At 34.7% G+C, this 21,115-nt stretch overlaps 1 long non-coding RNA gene across 1 annotated transcript; it reads right to left on the reverse strand.

Annotated features, from left to right (window-relative positions):
• Nucleotides 1-615: 615 nt before the first annotated feature.
• On the reverse strand, nucleotides 616-16,448 carry LOC111563994 (uncharacterized). The gene is made up of 4 exons (XR_002745739.2): nucleotides 16,378-16,448; nucleotides 14,926-15,011; nucleotides 11,124-11,190; nucleotides 616-770 (listed from the first exon to the last, which is right to left on the reverse strand). It is a non-coding gene; the product is annotated as an uncharacterized LOC111563994 (long non-coding RNA).
• Nucleotides 16,449-21,115: the final 4,667 nt, after the last annotated feature.

Genomic DNA, 21,115 nt, shown 5'->3' on the forward strand with positions numbered 1-21,115 from the left:
AGCAGCCCGTAGTTTGCACTTGTCAATTTGGCGCTTTATCTACATGCTAGAGGCTAATGAGGCATCCCCAACTACCGATGGCCAGGATGGAAATTAAGCAGCTCTGTCGGGGGCCAGAACTGAAAAGAGAAGCAATGTGGAGGCCTTTACAGGAGGAGCCAAGCCTGAACATGGAAATACAGACATAAATCACGCTGCACGGAGCTTTTGGTTTGAGTCGAGCTTTACACTTTACGTGCACAGTGTCAATTTGAGCTCTAAATTAAAGTCTCCTGAAGATACGTCATTCTGGTAAACGTGCACAAACTGTTACAGACTATACTGTAAATTCCTATTATTTTATTCTCCAGTCCAAAATAATCAATGCAATGTGCCTTTTCTGCATGGGAATGTGCAGCATTACGGGGACACCACAAAGAAATGTACATAAGTACTTTTGATATTATACAGATTCTTTTACATGTAGAAATTGAGACATTGCACAGATTCCTCTGGATGCAGAAATATCTATATACATATATATCTATACTTCAAAAAATGCAAAGATTCTTCCATAAGTAGAAATAATGATCTAAAAATATTGATAATTCACAGATTCAATCTCATTTATTCATAAATACACAGAAGAAATTGATGTTGCTAATTGATATTTTCTAAATGTACAAAATATTCGTAATGCGCAGGTTCCAATGTGTTGTTTTTGGATGTTTTTCGTCGCATTTTTCCTCACTGTGGGCTCGTTTTTCACTGCAACGTAAAGTCCTGCACCTCTATGAAAACAGCAAAATTATGACGGAGGAGAGAGAACTCAGAAATGTCTTCAGTGCAGAAAAATACAGTTTACAGAATCAGAGAAATAGTTCAAAATGAGTAAACGACAGTTGGATTCCTTGGATTATTCATTTTATGAAAATTTTACAAACCTGAAATCAACATGTCAACATTTTTCCCAGTGCCCACAAGGGGTTATCAATACTGCAAAAATAAACTGTGACTCTACATATTATAGATATTTTACTACTTACATTCGAAATTTATTTATTTGTCTTCTATATGTTCAGTGTAAACAAGCAAAAAATCTCGTAATTTTTGTCACATGACTGTTGGTCACATCTGTGTCAGTAATAGCTTCATAGCTGCACAGATGAGTGCAGAATATTTAGTTTTTTACAGAATTTGGTGACTGCAAAGATTTTAGATTTGGTAAATTTTTAAATGAGACGTGGAGAATCTAGTAATTTGATGAAATATTGCAATATTAAGCTGAGATTTTGTTCAAAGGCTGCTACAAAGTTGGAAATCTGATGGTTCCTTCGGTCTTTATAGTTACGGGCTCTAAAAAATGGTATAAATGGTTCAGTGTTGCACAGTTTGGTCTGATTTGTGAACAAAATTTTGGAAAAATAAGATGAGGAGACAAGAAAAACTACTTTAGAAACTGACATTACACTGAATAAATTCTGTTCCGAGTTGGCATCTGTAATAGCGTCAAATCTCAAAACAGTGAGAACATTTATATATATATACAGAGAGAGGAGAGCTTGGACACACTGCAGTGACCGTTGTGCATCGCGTGGGCTGCTCGCAAACAGACAAACCTACATATTTTACCATCCAACAGCTTCTACTAGAGTCCCGGTGAAACATGAATCATCATCGGTGTCCTTTGAACATCGTGGTCGGTTACACAAACTCATTAATAGCAGGTAGAGTGAGTAATCTGTGCAGAAAACTGTACAAAAAATAGTACATATTAAAGGGGAAAGCAAAATTATGCACATCGGAGGCCCTGAAATTATCCAAAAACTGCACATAATGTGGTGCACCTATCTACATACAAACAGCTGGAGCAGTAACAGCATGGTATAGGAGAGCAAACAGGCCTGTGAGCATTTAAATCTACTTCATCAAAGCGTCTAATGGCGGCTAAATTCACTGAGAAACCTCAGACGAATCACCTCCGGTGGCGCTCCGGTTTCCTACAATCATATGTGCGACGTAAACCATCTCTCATCTGCTTCTTTTCCCCTCCGCCGCCGTTTTAAAGGACATTATTACCATAAATTACGGCTGTAACGCGAGGTGGGAGGCGGATAGATAGAAAAGTGGGCATCCATTTAGCTCCGGTAAACTTCCCAGTTCATGATCACCCATCCAGACCAACTATTTTATGCCCGACTTGCCTGATGCATGAGCATGCGGCGGCCATTTTTTAATCTCTTTTCTTACTCTCGAAGAGAAAAAAAAAGAAGCTGCTGGTGGATGTGTTTGCTTTAGAGCGGAATAAGACGGTGTTTTGCACGCAGCTCGACTCACCTGAAGGCCCCTGAACGCACCGCCTACACTGCTAGTATCAGCTCGACACCTACACTCCACTTCATGTGTTACGGAGTAAATGTGAGCTTTGCTCCAGAAACGAACCGTGCATCCGATGTTTGGAGGCTTAGTATCTGCACACATGTCTAATCAGGTAGCAAAACGTTTATTCAGACTGCAATAAGGCATATTTCAGTGTTACAAAATGATGATTTTAGAAGAATAAATCTGGAATTGACTGTCTGGAGCTGAGCTTTCATTTAAATATATACATGAAATTTATATTTTCCTTATTTTTATTGTGTTTATATGTGCAAAAATATGTTTATAGATGCAAACATGTAGAAAGTATCTGCATATATATATATAAATACAAATAAAAATAAACAAGAAATATACATAAACACTATTGATATTGTACAGATTCTTCCATATGTAGAAATTCAGATACTACACAGACCTCTATTCACTATATTGTCATGAAACTGGCGTTTTGCTTAATTTGCTTGCGTTTGTATATGTAAAAAGATGTTTATATATGAGAAACAGCACTGAAATATGCCAAAAAAAAATTTTTTTTATGTATTTTGTCAGTTGAATCTGGTTCAGATTAGTTTTGTTGTTGTATTTCAAGTTTGTCTACATCTAAAACTGCTAAATTGTCGCATTTCTCACATAGAATTAGATGAGAACTCACTGCTTGTGTTTCAACACTAAATATGAATCTACAGCTGCTCTAGCACTGCAGTAAAGTTTATTAACTAACATATTTTGACCGTTTTTTTAGGCTTAATTTCATGCATTCAGAAACCAAAGCATAAAAACAACACAGACAGGTTTCCGCCTCTCTTTTTTTAATTGATTATTAACTATTTCTAAAGCTGTGCATCAAAAATGTGCATAAATATACATTCAAGAAACACAACGAGTGAAGATAACAGTGTCATGATTTCTCTTTCTAACATTCTGGAAGTTTTGTACGTGTTTTAGACAATCCTGCATGCTGAAAAAAGCCAAAAAAGATGACATAAAACTGCATTATTCAACTTGAAAAAGTATCTGAGGTAATAGACTCACTCGAAAGTCCTGAAAATCTATGACTCTTATCATTTCACCAACTTATTTGCAGATAAGGACATAAAAAGTGCATTACCTGTTTGCAATAACCGACTCAGTATTTGGTTGTTGCAGTTTCGGTTTGTATACTTCTATTATTCTGGACATTTTACAGATCTGTTTGACTATTCTGCATGCCAAGAAATTACAAAAAATGTCATAAAAGCGGCAATAAAAATTAAAATCAGCAGAGGTTGTTTGGTTTTTGCAGTTGAAGCTTGTCCATTTCTAACATTCTGGACATTTTATTGGCATTTTCAAGTATGTGCAGAAGTATGCATGGATATGCAGAAAAATATCAAAAAAAAAATGACCAAAAAACTGCATTAATAAGAAAATTGATATGATTTGTCTGCTGTAGTTTAGTTTTGTCTATTTCTAACATTCTGAGCATTTTATAGGTCTTTTCGAGTATCCCACATGTTGAAAAATGACCAAAAAATGACATAAAAACTGCAACAAATACTAAAATTGACAAAGGATTTGGTTGTTGTAGTTCTAGTTTGTCTATTTCTAACATTACAGACATTTTGTAGGTCTTTTGGACTACGCTGTATGACATAAAATTGAAACTGACACAAAAACGTCACAGGATTTGGTAAAGTCACGATCACTGCTTACTGTGCAACTCGATGCAGTTTATCTGACGTTATTCCGTCTTATTCTTATTTAATTCTCTGCTTTATGATTACAAATTTAAACTTTAAGACTTTGCAGGTTTGTTTTTACAGATTAGTTTGATCAATTTTGCAAAGGAAAAGCAACTTAAACGTCACAAAAGCGCCAAAGACTGAAGTCATATGTATGGAAATTACACAAAATGACACAAATTGCATGAGAACTTGAACAGAATGATGCTCTCTGCAGTGCCGAGACGAACTCAAAACTCTGATCAACTCCTGGAAAACATTCCTCTGTTTGACGTCTTCATCATTTTTCGCTGCGTCTCTCCTCCCCATCACCATTTTTCCACCACTGACATCCAGACAGTTGGTGCTGCCATGCCGCTTACAGCCTCATTTTTCTCCTTCTCCTCCTCGTTCTGCTAATATATTAGGCCTCTTCTTCTTCTCCTGATACATATTCGCTCTTGATTGTGGCTGCCAATTAGCCGGCGAGGCTGTGGCAGTTCATCCATCTGACTTAAAGGTTCCCTGCCACTAATTCTGACGGTCGGGTCAAGTAGCGGAGGGGCCCATTAATTGGAATAATGAAGTCTTCAGTGAGTGATCATCAGTGACTTCAGAGTGCTATTAATCCTTTAAAGAAATCATCTCTTTATTTTTAATGTTTAGGCTTTATCGTCCGGCCAGCTGCTGCAACGTCTCATTTATCCAAGACTTAATAAACATCGTATGATTCCTCTTTCTGCCGTTTCACTCCCATGTTGACGACTTTCATTTCTTTACTCTGCGTAACCATTTTAATTTGTTCTTATCCTTCTCTCCCGGCTCTTCAGGCCTCTTTGTCTTCTCTGCCTTCATGCTTTTTTCCTCTCTTGACATCAAACCTCTTAAACTCCTTCCCTTATTTCCTTTTTTCTATATGTATTCCTGCACTTTGTGCGTTGTCAGGAGATATCTACTGTCATTTCTTTTTTTAGAAACATCTATAAAATATCCAGAATATTAGTAAGAGACACCATGAAGCTGTAACACAATTGTCTCAGCTCTTATCTTCACTAGTCGCCTTTTTTGAATGTATGTTTCTGCACATTTTGGAAGTACAACAACAGAAAATTCAAAAAAAGAAAGAAGCCAAACAGGAAGAAGTGTAGAAATACACAAACTTAAACTACAACAAGCAAATACTAAGTTGATTTTGCAAACAGGTAATGCACTTTTTTATTTCTTTATCTGCAAATAAGTAGCATAAATGATAAGATTAATAGGGTTTTAAGGACTTTAAAGTGAGGCCTTTTCACTTTATGTAGATTTTATGAACCTATCATGCAATTTATGTCATTCTTTGGCTTTTTTCAGCATGCAGGATTGTCCAAAACACCTACAAAAAGTCCAGATTATTAGAGAGAGACGCCATGACACTGCTATCTTCACTAGTCATGTTGCTGTAACATATATTTCTGTACATTTTTGAAGTCATTTCCTCTATAAAATGCATAATAATGACATTAATTTTAAGATTTCATGTGTAATATTAACTGCATTTGCAATTGATGGGTACATTCCAGCTTGTTTATACATGTGTAGGATAGTTTTTTGCTACTGTTTGATGTCAGATTGATGATTGATGATTTTAAGCTGACATTTGATAAATTTTTCTGCAGAAAGAAAGTTGAAAATCAAATGTCTCTTTGTGTTTTTGCAGTCCTGATAAAGGTGTAAGTTGGACCAAAACCTCAAAGTCGGTTTCAAAGTTTTTTAGTTTCTGTTCTTAAAAAATAAAAATTACAACATTTATCAGAGCCAGGAAATGTATAAACAAAAATGATTACTAATTTATCAAGAGTGGTTTTGAGTTTTGTTTGAAAAATGTACCAAAAGTTTAGAATAATGGCATTTTATAAAAATCACTTTCTTCTACAAGTCTCATTTAAAAATCAGTTAAAAATATACAGTGTGTATTAACCAGATTCCGTAAAAAACTAAAAATTCTGCGCTCCTTGATGCAACCGTGAAGCTATTAATGGCTCGGATGTAACCACCAGCCACATGATGAAAAATCAGGGACCTTTTAGCTGAACTGCAGGATTGTGATCATACAAAGCATAGAGGAAACAAGTATGGGAATTAATTAAAAAATTTTTTTTTTTTTTTTTTTTTAAAAATTATAATATGTAGAGACACTTTTTTTCTTCATGTTGATTCCCAGATTTTTGGGTTTTTTTCATTGTTGCAAAATAAGTAATGGAAGAAATTCTACTTTTGTTTTTTAAAGATTTATGGCTTTATAATGTTGACAATTTGCACAGAAGACATTTCTAAGTTCTCTCTACTTCTAGTCATGATTGTTCTGTTTCCATAAAGGTGCAGGGCTTGATACTGCTGTCAAAAAATAGCCCACAGTGAGGAAAAATGACACAAGTGTAAATAAAAAAAAAAAAACACCCAGAAACTGCTTGAAGGTCATGAGGTTGAAGAGCTAATGCCAAAATTGACTTCTTTATATTTCAGTCAAGGTTTTCTGCCTGTTGTCAATTTTTTGAAAAAGTATCTCTTGAATTTGTCTGACTGCACAATTTCCACACTATTCATCAAATTCAAACATAATCCATTTAAAACGTCCCTTCATTCACCTCCAGTATCTCTGCATCAGCTCTATTCATACATCAGCCCATGCGTGCAGCTACAAGCAGCGCTGCAGCATGTAGCCGTTACTCACAGTGACAGTGAAGAAGTGACTGCCAATAACAGTGAATACGTGTCAAAGGCAGCTCACACTCCGCTCTGTCTGACACCGCCGGGTTTCACACATGAAAGATGAACTTGACTCGGCCCTCTGACAGCCAGCGTAAAGCCTCTGTGCGAGTCAAATAGTTCATTTTACCTCTAATCGCGTCATTTATCAAAACGCCGCTTGGCCGCGTCAGTAAGTGCAGTTATGCTAACTAGATGTGAGCGAGGCCACAGAGCGAGTGTTGGCCGTCACTCAGCCAAAACAGATGTTAGCTGCAGCAGGTAACCATCAAACCTTCGCAAATATTTACTCACACGGTGTCTTCACAATGATAGATAGACACAGAACGGGTAGTCCTTGAACTGCTAAACAATGATCTTCAGAACAAACAGATACGTATTCTCACAGCACCAGTGGTCTGTCATCAAGAAAGGCAGCAGATGATGTAAAAAAATGAATTTCACCTCTATATTTGGCAAATTTATGCAGCAAGTAATACCATATTGGTTACAAAAAGCTTAGAAAAAAGTCCTGTTTTGTCCACAATTCTAATAAATTCTGTTTACCGTCATAAATAAAGAAAATATAATTAAATTCAATAATAATTGACAAGCCTCTCATGATTTTGGTGTTCCGAAGGTTAAGAAAATTATTTCTGCCTAAATGTGTAGTTTTGATTTTTTCAGAGTAAAAAAAACACCATCACCTCTCTGCTCCGTGTAAACACTGCCTGCAGATCAGCCAATAAATTGCTGAATTTTTGTCATGTGACCGTTAGTTACAGTGCAGTCACTACGGGCTTCCCTGTTGTATTAAGGCAAGCAGAATTTTTTATCTTTTACAGAATCTAGTTACTACAGATAGTTTGTTTTTGCAGAATTTTCAAAGTAGAATAAAATAAATAAATAGACTAAAGTGATTTTACCGATGAAACCAAAAGTCCCACATCAGTTTCTTGCTCTAAAAATTGAGCAACTGTGGTGATTGTCTTTATAAATGACATGCCTTTTAAGGTTCTGAAGTTAAGGAAAATGACTTGGTGACTTATTTAATGCCAGACAACTAACTGATCAATCTGTAAAATAAAATCCAATGCTCCTGCTCTGTTCCAGACTAAAGTAACATCAATATTAGGAGAGCAAAGGTCTTAAACGTAACACTTAATATTAATCTTAATTAATCTGAGTTACTGTCTGACGCCTTTTCTGTCATTGTGGAGAAACTTTGACCCTTTTACTGGAAGGTTTCAGTTCCTCTGGTCCAACTTTTATCCACTCGACCAAGCAATCATTCACCACAATTAAAGGCGAAGAACTGCGACTCCAGCAGCTGGATTATGAGTCTGTATCCTCCCATTTGGCTCCCATCAAACCCGGGGCAGAGCACAACAACACAAACACCGGTCAATTTGCCCATTTTGCATCCAATTCTCGCCGATGATTATGAGCCGTGCAGCTGATGGAGAGATTAATCTTGCTTTGATAGAAATATGTCAGATCCTGCAGGCTGTGATGGATGTGATTTATCACTCCGGACAAATCTGTGCCTGAACCTCCCTCCTCCTGACAGCTCCATCGTGGCACAAATGTCCCAAAATGTCACCTGTTGTACACGGAGTGACCTTCTAATTTTCTAATTCAATTTTCAGAACTCCCCTGCCCACCATATCATGAAGCAGTAATAACAATTACACACCAAGACTGGCTCCAAAACCTGCAATTCGCCCACTTTAAATCAAAACCCAAGTAGTCTTTTATTAGGCTGCCTGGTTAAATCAATCTAAATCTAAGCATAATAACTCTCTAATCAGGTGCTGGGGAGAATAATAGGTTGTCACGCTCGAGGAAAAATAGGCAATCATGGAATGTTTTCTTTAATTAGGCCGACTAAAGTAGAAGGGCACGGCGGGAGCGCGGGACACATTCATCATAGCCAAGGTGGGAAATTACTTCAATTACTCAGGAAGGGGAGAGTGAACAGAATTACACAAGTCAGAGAAGCAGAAGAGACGGAGGCCGTGATCTGAGAGGAAGTCCGAGTGACACTGAGGGCACAGGAGGCAAGGAAAGGAAGCAAGGAAAGGGGGCGAAAAGGCAGCAAATGGTCCAATTCATCAATTCAGGTCATACTGACAAATAGAGGAAGAAAGGATCAAAAGGTGCCCAGGAAACAATGTGTAGAAGCTTCACATTTTTTCTCACTGTTGGCTCATTATTCAATGATAAAATGCCAAAAAGAGGGCAAAAAAGTCTAAAAACTGAGTCACCCATAAGTTCTCCACTGCATTGAAAATTACAGAATTTAATGTTGTTTTCAAAGAACCTGTATGAACATTGCAAAATTTTAAACAAGGATAACGCTATTTTCAGACAATAGCAGAACATGATGAAAAAAGATTTGGAAAAGAGGATGATACTGTGAAAACTACTAAACACAGCAGATACAAACCAATTCAAGAACGGAAAGCAGAACCTCTTTTTCTTTCTACAGCTAGAAAACAATCCTCCATGACTCCTGCACAGAACTGGACCATCGACATCCAACAACCGACAACCTCAGAGCTTCTTGTGTCTGTCAGTTTTCCCAGAATGCACCAAGAGAGCAACCAAGCAAGTTGCATTTCCTACCAAGATTATGACATAAATGGCCTCTAACTATAACCAGATCTATTGATTCGGACGACACTCTGGTGACTAGAAAAAGCTTTTGCTCTATATATTATGAGGTGCTTTGAGAAATTTACAAAAATATGCGTTTCGTGCACTTTTAGAAAGAAGTAGCAGCTTTGAATAATGTAGGATTTGCATAAAGTCCTGGGGGAAAAAAAATCTAAAACTGATCTGAATTTGTGGAAAATGCTATTTTTCCCAGTCTCAAAAAAAAAAATTAGACTGTTTGAACAACAATATTTCAGGAAATATTAAAGACAAAATCTTGAAATTTTCACTGTTACTTCTCATCATGTCATTTATTCAGAATCTACAAAACTGGACAAATAAATCAAATAATCTCTAATTACAGGTGAGTTGAAATATGACCAAAGCGAAGCTGTCATAAAAAGTCCTATGTTTGAGCATGTTAACAAAAAAATAACACGTTAAATAGTGACAACCATAATATGTAGATTTTCTTACACATACGTGGAGAACCACTTTTAAAACTATCTCCCAATATTTTTATTTTTTTTTGTGGTACAACCCCACAAACCTGCTCCATCAGTTATTAAAGTACAACAAATATATACAGTTTTCATTTTTTTTGAGCAAGTATTTCATATTAAAAGTATTCTACATGTTTGAAGTATTGCAACATACATTTGGTTCAGAAAATATCATTAACTGACTTTTACATCATTAGATTTTTTTGTTCATGAGACCTTAAGGATGGGACTTCTCATGATGGTTTCATTTTTATTTTTTCATATTTAACTCAGCCATAATCAGAGATTATTTGATCTACTTGTCCAACATTAGAGATTCTAAATCAATGACATGATGAGAAATCACTCAAAATTTCAGGTTTTGATCTTTAATTTTTTCTGAGATATTGTTGTTCAAACTGACTCAAATTAAAATGTGCAAAAAAAAAAAAAAACTTCTAAAAGTGGGTCAATAAAAATGCTTGATATGTTGGGCTAAAATTTTACAGACACCATTCTAATATTCATAGTTTACAAGAAAGTCAGATTAAAACAACAAGGTAAAAAGTAAGGCACACATTTTTGCTTTCTACTTCTGAAAAGCAAGAATTTTGACCAATCATATTCATTATTTCCGAACATTTTCTGCAACTTCTCACTGTGAATTTTAGTTTTGCAATAGACAGTCGCAACCATTTTAATCAAAACATATTCAAACACACTCACCTGCAACTTTTACAAAATGTACAATGCACTTTAGCTTCACTTTACACCTCATTATTTACCACTTTTTTGACATTTTTATGCCTTTTTTATGAACATGTGCCATATAAAACCACAACGAAAACTGAAATAATAATAATAATAATCAGTCAAGATGATACAGATTGTCTGGGTTGCCTACAGAACTGTAAACTGTGTGATTTCAGTCAATATGTGTAATTTTTAAAACACAGAATGACCTATTTTTAATAACGATCATCAGAAATGATTTCTCTTGTAAAATTAACCACTATAGGCTACTTATGAAAATCCACAGGAAACAATTTGAATGTTAGCACAACAAAAACACAAATAAGGAATATGACACAAGCGAAGGAAGGAACATGCATTTCCAACCAAACGTTTGCTTTCTTGGCAACAAAAATCGCAAAACTATCTGCTGTTAACAAAACAAATACATCATTGTACTTACATGTAACTCCCAAAGTTGATCACCATGCTGCAAAAACTCCATCACGTGTCCACCAGCAGCCCAAATCCTGTGGATGAAAACACTCGTTTAATTTCTACAAATTTATTCCAAAATAAATAGGATTTTCCAATGTTTTATCAACTTTCTTCACAACATACTTTCTGTTCTTTAAAGTCTCATCTTGCTAAATTATTCCTGTTTCTGTCCCACGTTTCATTTTTAACGTGAGTTCCAATTTTACAATTCTGCATTTATGATGTTGAACGCTGCTTAGTTTTGGAAAACAATGCAGAAAACAAATTTGAAATTGAACCATCAGGAGGTCACAAACTTAAACCACCACGAGCAGAATTCATTCATCCAGCGGCTGTTAACTTTATACTTGTTGTTGTTGCTGTATACCTGTTTTAACCCCAAACTTTATCCACAAGCGTCCTGGAGAAACAGTTCTGGCAGCAGAAGGTGGTAATCAGGCCGTGATCTGATACCACCAAGCCGATCAATAAAGGGATTGCAGTTAGTTCACATCTTGCAACTGTGCAGGATTATCCGGTCGCAGCGATCCATCATGACTGGATAGGTGGTCAATGCAGGAACAGACGCAACTAAATAAGCTTTACAGAGGGGTTCGGCAACTGTAGAAGTTGGGCTTTTGTCGAGACAAGCAGGAAAACAAGAATCATGACGTGGAAATATAGTGTAGAGGCGAGAAAAATCAAAGAAAACATAACTGATGACCAAACTGTTGTCCATTCAAGTTATTTTTCTCTGAGTCCACAGTAAATATGGAAAACAGCGACAGTAAAAAGCGTATCTTGGGCTGTTTTAAGGACAGAATTTAGCTTGGAATATTTCTGCACGAAAAGTTTACTCACATTTTAATGCTCTGAACCCCAAAACCTGCCATCAGGTTTTAAAAGTATGTTTGTCTCTACAAAAATCCCCAAAATCACATCATTTATCAGAGGCAAAAACGGAAAAAAAGGTTACATTTTTAGGCACATCTATGTTAAAAAATTTAATAATTCATCAAAATCACTATTCTGCATGTCATATTTTGAAAATAACAGTACACTCCAGTAAGATCCTGTAAAAACACAAAAATCCTGCACTCTACAGCAAAACTGTGCAGCCACTAGTAACTCAGCTGCAACCAACAGTCAAGCAACAAAAATTCACACAACAGAGGAGGCAAGAAACCAATTGAAAATGTAAATAGTACAATATCTAAAGCATGTAGAGTCAAATTTCTGTATTTTTAAATATTGCAATGTCAGTTTTTTCCAATATTGTGCAGTCAGTACCCCTGAAACACATTTATTGTATTTTCTTTGCTTTTCTCATTTCTCTCCTTTCTTTTTGCCCAAATCTTCCCTTTCATCTTTTACATTCTCTTTTGTTCTCACTTAATACTCCTCTATATTTAAAAAAAAACAAGAAAAATGTCACATTTCTAGCCAAATCAATCATTTTTTTCTTTGCATCTGTCTCCCTTTCTTTTTTACCTTTTTATCTTTTTCATCCTCTTTTGTTCTCACTTAATAGACCTTTATTGTCCTCCTTCTTTACATTTATCTTCCCTTCTCCTTTTTCCTCCCTCTCTCTTGATATTTTTTTGTGTTTTTAATCCACCTCCCTCCTCTATTCTCTCTGCATGATCGACCACAGAGCTCCATCATCATCATCATCATCATCATCATCATCGCAGGGCTGGACCAATTTTTCTTATAAAGGCAATAAATCATTTCAGCTTTCATCTATTGTTATTGATGAATGACCAATTATTTGTCATCTAATACGCTGAAAAACGATGACCCAGGCAGACGGATCAACTTTTTTTATTCCTCCACCGGCTGATGTGACAGAGGACAGCAGTGATGGATTGTATCCTTAAACTGTTATTACATGTATAATGTGGCGCTCAAATCCTACATGTCACTTAGTCTGAGCTTCCCCCGCTTAAAACAAAAACTGCATCAGCTGCATTACAGTGAACAGAAGGTGGCAGAAATCATACATAATATAGGAATTCAGTCCAGGTGGGGTGTGTGCAGGTATATGAGGAGGATGAGGCCTTGCTTAGTGTCACAGAGAGTAGGAAAAAAAAGATTTATTCAGTTGAAATTAGGTAAAACTGCATAAAAGTTGTTTTGTGGGTCCAACGTAACAACGGCTATGTTTTTGCTAAGACAAACAGCAGCTGTATTTTCTAAATTCCATTAATTTCAATGTCAAATGACTAAAATTAAAATCTAAAACAGCCAGATTCCACTCAGCAGAAGCCAAAATGTTTTTATTTCTACTTCTCTTAATCATGTGCTTTCAGTAACTTTTGATAATTTCAATTAAGCAAAATTCTAAATTAAATTCAAGTGGAAGCAAGTTCTGTGAAGTGCCCCTAGAAACCACAAATAGGCACACCTGTACCCAAATAAAAAGCAATGCATGTTAAATTTGTGTTTCAGAAAACCCTGGATTTCCTGTTGTAGAGTAAAACAGAAACCTGAGCCAAATAAAATATCTTTTCAGCTTTAAAAAAATATTCTACTTGTTTCTTTTTATTTTTAAGTCAAATTCCTCATGTGTAAAAACCTACTTGGCAATAAAATTTATTCTGAATCTATTAAACACTATCTTCGCTGCTAAGTCGACTATCTGTTACCTTATTTATAATATATGCACTTTGAGATTTTGCCTAAATGAAAAGTGCATTACAAATAAAATTTATTATTACTATTATTATTATGCAGTATTCAGATAAGATTCCTTTCAGTTATTCCTCTGCCACTAAATATTGCTGAATTTTAGATGCATGATTGATAATACTGGAAGAAAATTGTCCAGATTAAATAATATCTGCAGAAAATTAAACTGAATTCAAAGCTTTCATGATGCTAAATTGATCCTGAGCTCGACCCAAAGATTTCACTGTAAAAAAAAAATTCAATCTTTGCTGCAGCAGCTCAGCTCTTTGCTTGTAGGTTAATCAGATTACATCCGACCACAATGACATGTCAAAATTAAAAGAAATAAAAAAAACACATTGTATGCAACTTCTCCTGTAGTTTGAAAACTGCGCTGCTGTTGAGTAAAGTCTAGAAAATAAAAATACATTCTATATTTGCTTGTTAACAGTCTGAAAGCAGGATTTTATGATTTGTATAAAAACTTGTGATGCTGTGATATCGAAAGAAGATCAGCATTTTAATTGGTTTGTCTTTGGTCTTAATTCAGATTGCAATTTGGAGGCCAATTAATACGTTGTATGTTGTGAAAAGAAAATCAGCTCATTCCCTAAGTTCAGGTGAAGATCTCGTCTTATGTAAAAAGGTCTTAGTCTAAGACTTAACCTTTCTATTTACAGTTGTCATGCAAATTTGCAGCGTTAATACTATTTTTCTACTGGATGTCACGTTAGCTCAGCATCTGTTAGTTAAACCATCTGAACCTGAAAAATGTTGATTATGTTGTTCTTTAAAATTTTTGTACAATAATTAATCACAGAAATTCCACTTTTGTTTTTCATTTTTATGATTCTTGTCATTATTAACTGTGTTACACTGCGAAGACGTTTCTGAGTTCACGCTACTTCTAGTCATGGTTGTGCTCTTTCCAATGAGGTGCAGGTCTTTATATTGCAGTGAAAAATGAGCCAACAATGAGTAAAAATGTGACAGAAGTAAAGAAAAGCACGTCCAAAAATTGCTTGGAGTTCAGAGAGTAAATAAATAACAGTAACTCATCTTGACATTTATTTTTTCCTATTACATCTAGCAAGAAATACAATAACTGTGGGTTTTACCTGTTCAGGGTCCTTGTGTGAAAGTTAAAAAAATGTTCTGTTCGCCGGAGCGAAGCCGCAACACATCAGAGTTCAGCACAAACCAGCTGTAAAAGAAGACGGATGGAGAGATCAGCTTTGACATGAACAGCTCAGTCAGTTTCCTTCATGTATCATCACCCACTTTATACATCATGAGATATTCCTACTAAACCACTGAAAAATACACCTCAGGAATAGAAAAAGTGGTTAAATTAGCTTCTACTTTACCAGTCAAGTTACCTTACAATACTGACACGAGTAGAAATTAAATAAAACAGCATAATCTGCCAAAATTACAATATAAATATTTAGTAAAAGCCAAAATGTGAACAAATTATTCAGCCAAGTGAATATTTTTTTCTTGTATTATGTCTTTAAGTTTGTAATGAAGAGCTACCTGGTTTAATGTTAACACACCTATGGCTGAATTAAGTCAGATTGGATGTTCCAGTTTCAGGATATCTTGCTGTAACCAGGCGTATAAATCTATAGTGGGCTATAAACCTCCTTTAGGTTATCCAAAAGTACTGAAAATCTATGCAGTGTTTGTATCTTTGAAGATAAGAGCAAGTAGCTCAGGGGATAAGAAGAGGGACTACCAAGTGGAAGGTAGTACGTTCAAGACCCATTTGTCACTCAACTACATATATTTGGCCACTGAACTTACTTAAATTTCTTTGTAGAGTCATATTTACACACAAAACACAAAAAAAAAATTCATTCTAAGTCGATAAAAAAAACCCTTGGAAAGGATGAAAAGTGGTTAAATCAGTTCCAAATTGACCAATTACTTTATAATGTGAAAATGCTGCGTTAAGGAGCCTGTATAGATCTGTGGATGTTCTCAGTCATCCAGGTCATGATAAGTCTCAAGCAAGCATAAGTTATGGCAACTGGACTAACCTCGTGTGAGTCGAAAACGTTTCATCTCTCATCCAAGAGGCCTGTATAGCAACGGGTTAAACGGGCGACCCACGTACAGGGGCTGGTAATAAGTTAAATGCAAGACTGAGGTGCCAGTCTGTTTTTACATTTCTTAATACCGTAATAAGTTAAGTCTGTTTGCATAATATCAAAAACGCAGTACAATATTTTCAGTATTTGGATTTTTTTAAGGGAAATTTCTGCTTTTTATTAATTTTATTACGTTTTTCTGGTAAAACTCGTTGTAAAACTTAAAATAGTGTACTTTAAAAAATGTATTAATACTTTCCCGTCTCCTTCACTGCAGTCTGACGACGAAAACTTGCAGAAATAAAGATTTAAATACTTAAAGGTGAAATGCATGTTAGCTTGATGTTAGCTTGATGCTAGCTTCGCATGAGAGCTAGATAAACGTTAGCATAGCTGCCATTCAAGTCAACGGAAAAGAAGCTAAAAGCGAACAAGCTAACAGTTAAACGGAAATTACGCTCAAATAGATAAACTCACCGAACTTCTTCACCTCCGTGTTTTTAAACTGCTTCTTCTCCATCAGTTAATCGCCCCAAGCTGCACTGAATCCGCATTTATTTAATTTAGCTCAAATTTTCGGTTCAATTAAACGCACCTGGTGCTAATCAGGCGAGAGCACCTGTAGAAGACGTGACAGAATACTGGCTGCTGATTGGTCAGACAATTAACGCAGTGAATTCATTCACTTCAACAACACAACCTGATGTAAACGCAGTGGAAAAGGAGAATAAATCTGTCATATCTAATGTTATAATACTGATTAAGTCCAGAAATTATTATTATTAGTAGTAGTTTTTAGCAGTTTTAATGTTTTTTTACTCAATTTAATTGTTTTCACCTGTGTTTTATTTGTTTTATCCATGCTTTAACAGTTTATAACTGATTTAATTGTTTTTTATTTATTTTTGAACTGTTTTAAATCATGTTCTGTGTTTTTCTTTATCTTGTTTAAATTTATTTTAAAATTTCAAGTGACTATGCCTGTTTGTTTTTAATATTTTTTTAAACTGTGTTCTGTTTTAACTGTGTTTTTACTGTTGCAGTTGTTTTTTATGTGCTTTAACTGAGGTTTGAGCTGTTTTTGCTGTTTCTAAGCTATGTTGAACAGTTTTAGTCTGTGCTTTAATTACAAATAAATTGAATTTTAACTGTTTAACGTATGTTTCAAAGATGTTTTAGCTGTTTTAACTTGGCTGTGATTTCACTGATTTTAACACCTTTAACTGTGTTTACATTGCCTTTAATTGTGTTTCATCTGTGCTTTCACAGTTTGTAACTGATATAATAGTTATTTTCTACTTGTTTTTTAACTGTTTTCAACTATCATCTGTATTTTAACAGTTTTAAACTAGTTTTAACAGTTTTAGTCGTTTCTCCATCTTGTTTTGACGATGTTTTTACATTTTTAAGTTACAATACCCATTTTGTATTAAACTGTTTTTTTTTAAATGCGTTCTGCCTTAACTGTGTTTAAGCTACTTTAATTGTGTTTTTGGATGTTTTAAGTGTTACTGTTTCTAAAATATGTCTTTATTGTTTTTAACTGTTTTTAGTTTAGCTTTAATTGTATTCAAATTACATTTTAACTGTTTTAACATGTGTTCTTATTGTGGTTTAAGTGTTTTAACTGTATTTTTTTCAGCTGTGTTTAAATGTCATTAACAGATTTAACAGTTTCTGATAGCATTAACTGTGTTATTTGCTTTGAACGTTTTTTTTTTTTAATAATAATTGTTTAAGCAGTTTAAGTGTGTGTGACTGGTCTGTGTTTGACTGTTTTTAATTGACAGTTTGACAGACCATTGCCTGTTTTAATTTGCACCATCATTATTGAAAATGATGATATGTCCTCAATGACCTTTGAAGAGTTAAACAAAGTTTAAAATAATTTATAACAGCAAACTGTTTCCTAATTGAAATAGAGACTAATTAGGCACATCATAAATACTTGTTTAAAGATGATTATCCTTCTTAATGGTGAATTGTTGCTGTTATTGTTATATCGCAACATTCATTTTCCCTTGATACTGACACCTATAGTGTGGCCTTTGTAATTTAAATTTCATTTAAATGATGAACATCAGCAAAGGATGAAGCATTTACATCTGTTACTTAAGTAAAAGTACTGGTACCACCATCTAAAAGTACTGCATTTACACTGAAAATATTACTTGACTTAAAGTATGTAAATATTCTCACAAAAAAATATTTAAATGTTAAAAGTGAAAGGACTCGATGGAGCAACATGTCTTCTCTTATTTTAAAACTATTATATAATTTGATTATTAATTCTCATGCATTAATGTCAAAGCAGGATTTTACTGTCATTTCTTGAAGTAAACTCCATTTTGAGCAACTTAAAGAAACTAATGACTGCTTTCATTGTGGATTTATATGCTGATTATTTTCTCCATTAATCAACTGATTGTTTGTATAAACTCTAAAAAAGGAAAATAAACTGTGAGAAATGTTGTCACAAGTGCAATTATCAAGACCAATTATCAAAATAGCTAATTTTCTTTGACTAATTGCTTCCCAATTGGTAACAAAACATGATATTTCATTAGATGCTCGGATGTGTTTTGTGCAAAAATCTTGATTTATAAAGTAACCACAGCTGTCAGATTAATGTGAGGAATTAAAAAGTGCAATATTTACCTCTGAGATGTGACGGAGTAGAAATACAAAGACTAAAGTAAAGAAACAACATCTCAGATTTGCATTTAAGTGCAGTTATTGATAACTGTAGTGTGTTGCTTTGTCCACTAGGTGTCAGCATTTCATCACAATGACTTAAAAATGTAATCTATTGCAACATAAATAAAGAAAAATAGATATTTCAGCTGTTTTCTAAATAGTATCAGTCATTGGGGTTGTTCAAGGAGAGTCTATGTTGCCTTTTTTGACATAAATTTGCATTTTCTTTTTTTTCTGATCATTTTATGACAAAAAAAATGTTATACTTGAGCAAATGAAATGTCAAATAACAAAATTTGTTGTTTTTATGCATTTTAACTGGGGCTTTGTCTTTAAGTTTTTAAAGAGTTTTAACAGATTTTTTTATCAGTTATGTTTTAACTACGCTTTTACTCTTTTAAAAATGTGTTTTAACTATTTTTAGCCTTGCTTTGATTGTATCCAAACTTAATTTTAGCTGCTTTTAAAGTCAAAGTAGTGAGTCATTTTGTCTTTGCTGACATAAATCTGCATTTTCTTGTTATTTCTGATCATTTGATGAACAAAAAAGTCTGTTATGCTTAACTAAATGAAATCTCAATTAACAAAATTTGCAGAAAAAATATGCTTTTATACTTGATTTTTAGCATTCTGGAGCTGGTGATTTTCCTTTAAATGCTGAGAAAATCCTTTTTGTTGTTGAGCTAAATATTCCTCTATATAGGAAAAATGCTTTGTGGATGTGCAAGAACGTTTGATCCATTTGTGCTTCGGTGCATTTGAACTTTTCCTCCACCAGAGAGCAGCGTTTGACTAAACATTGTGCCTCAAATGCAGCATTCAGATTGGATATATTAGCTCTAAAATTCTCATCACAAACATCACATTTTGGGTGAATTACAAGCTGCAGCTTTGCACTAATGAGGCTCTTTTTGTATAATCTAGCAAATCATTTTCAGGGGGAGAAACATTTTAAATTCAAGGTCAACAAGCTGCTGCGCTGATTCAACAAGCAGAGCATGAAAAGACAGTTTATTTGCTTTTTATTTCTCAAAAAAAGGAAGCGACGGCTGCCTTTTTTAAGCAGAAATTGATGTAATCTAATACAACCTGGCAGTGATTTTGACCTACATGAAGTTGATTGTACATAAAAAGATCAGGTATGTTTGATATTTTGCTGCTGGTGAAGGAATTGCAGTGTTTTTTTTTTCTGCAGCAGAGCTCTTATTCACTCAAGTGTTATGAAAAAAAAAGTGTCTCAGTCCCATTTCATTTGTCAAGAGCCTACTTAAGAATGAAAGATGCCCCCCACCCTCTTTCTTTTTCTTTTTTTTCCCAAGGACGTATGAGCTCATGCTGCCTGGCCGGCTGCCTGGACGAAGAGGAGGAGGAGGAGGAGGAGCCGGATGCATTCATCAGGTAGATTACATCACCGCCGGCCAATCCTCTCCAACTGTCACGAGTTTAACGACCAGCTCGGAGGAAAACGGCAACAAACAAATGTCACAAGGTCAAAATCGGTTCAGAATTCATGGAATTTGTTGTAGCACTGCCTCACATTTTGTTCACTTTCTTTGTCATTCAGGACCCAACTTGACTTCTGTGAACTACTTTGAGGATTTCATCTGTTTTCAGAACTGAGGGTTTCTGTATTTTCTCCCTTTTTCAAGGGTTCAGTGTCTCCAGAAATAGAATTCACAAGGAGGGTGTGAAAACTGACTCATAATTTGTTGAAAATGACTCAAAATTTGTCAAAAGTGACTCAGAATTTGTCTAGAATTGCTCAAAAGAAAACCAAAACGACTGAAATTGCCCAAAATCATTTGAAATTTGTCTAAACTTACTGATGAAAGTGACTCAGAATTTGTCTAGAATTGCTCAAAAGAAAACTGAAATGGCACAAATTGTGCAAAATAGCTTGAGATTTGTCAAAAATTATTCAAAAAGTGTCCTTAACACCTTGAAAATTGTTTAAAATGACTCAAAGTTTGTCAAAAATGACTCAAAATGGCTCAAATTGTCCTAAATAATTAGAAGCTGTCAAAAGTAAAACAAAATTTGTCCAACATGGTACAAATTTGTCTGAAAATGACTTCAAACTTGTGCAAAATCAATCAAAATTTCTTTTAAAATTGTCCAAGATGGATTAAAATTTGGTCAGAATGATTCAAATTGAGTCCAAAATGACATAAAAACTATGCAACTAGACTCATGTTGGCATTTTGACATGAAAAATTGAAACAGACTGGAACCTTGTTTTGTCAAACGAAATTCTACTGATGTTAGAGACTTCAAATGTTGGTGAAATGTCGACCAAAGATTGCATTTTTAGTAGAAAATATGGAAACATCTATATGTATATCAACTTACAGGAACTTTCTAGGGTCCCAGTGCCACCCTTGTTTGAACATTTTACACTTTTTTTCCCATTTTTGTCAATCTAGAGTAATCTTGAATAATTTCAGACGTTTTTTTAAGTCATTTTGGACTTTTTCGGACAGATTTCAAGTCATTTTGGTCAAATCTTGAGTCATTCTAG

The sequence above is a fragment of the Amphiprion ocellaris genome, chromosome 24 (genome assembly GCF_022539595.1).
Source record: "Amphiprion ocellaris isolate individual 3 ecotype Okinawa chromosome 24, ASM2253959v1, whole genome shotgun sequence".
In the NCBI taxonomy this organism is placed as follows: domain Eukaryota; kingdom Metazoa; phylum Chordata; class Actinopteri; family Pomacentridae; genus Amphiprion; species Amphiprion ocellaris.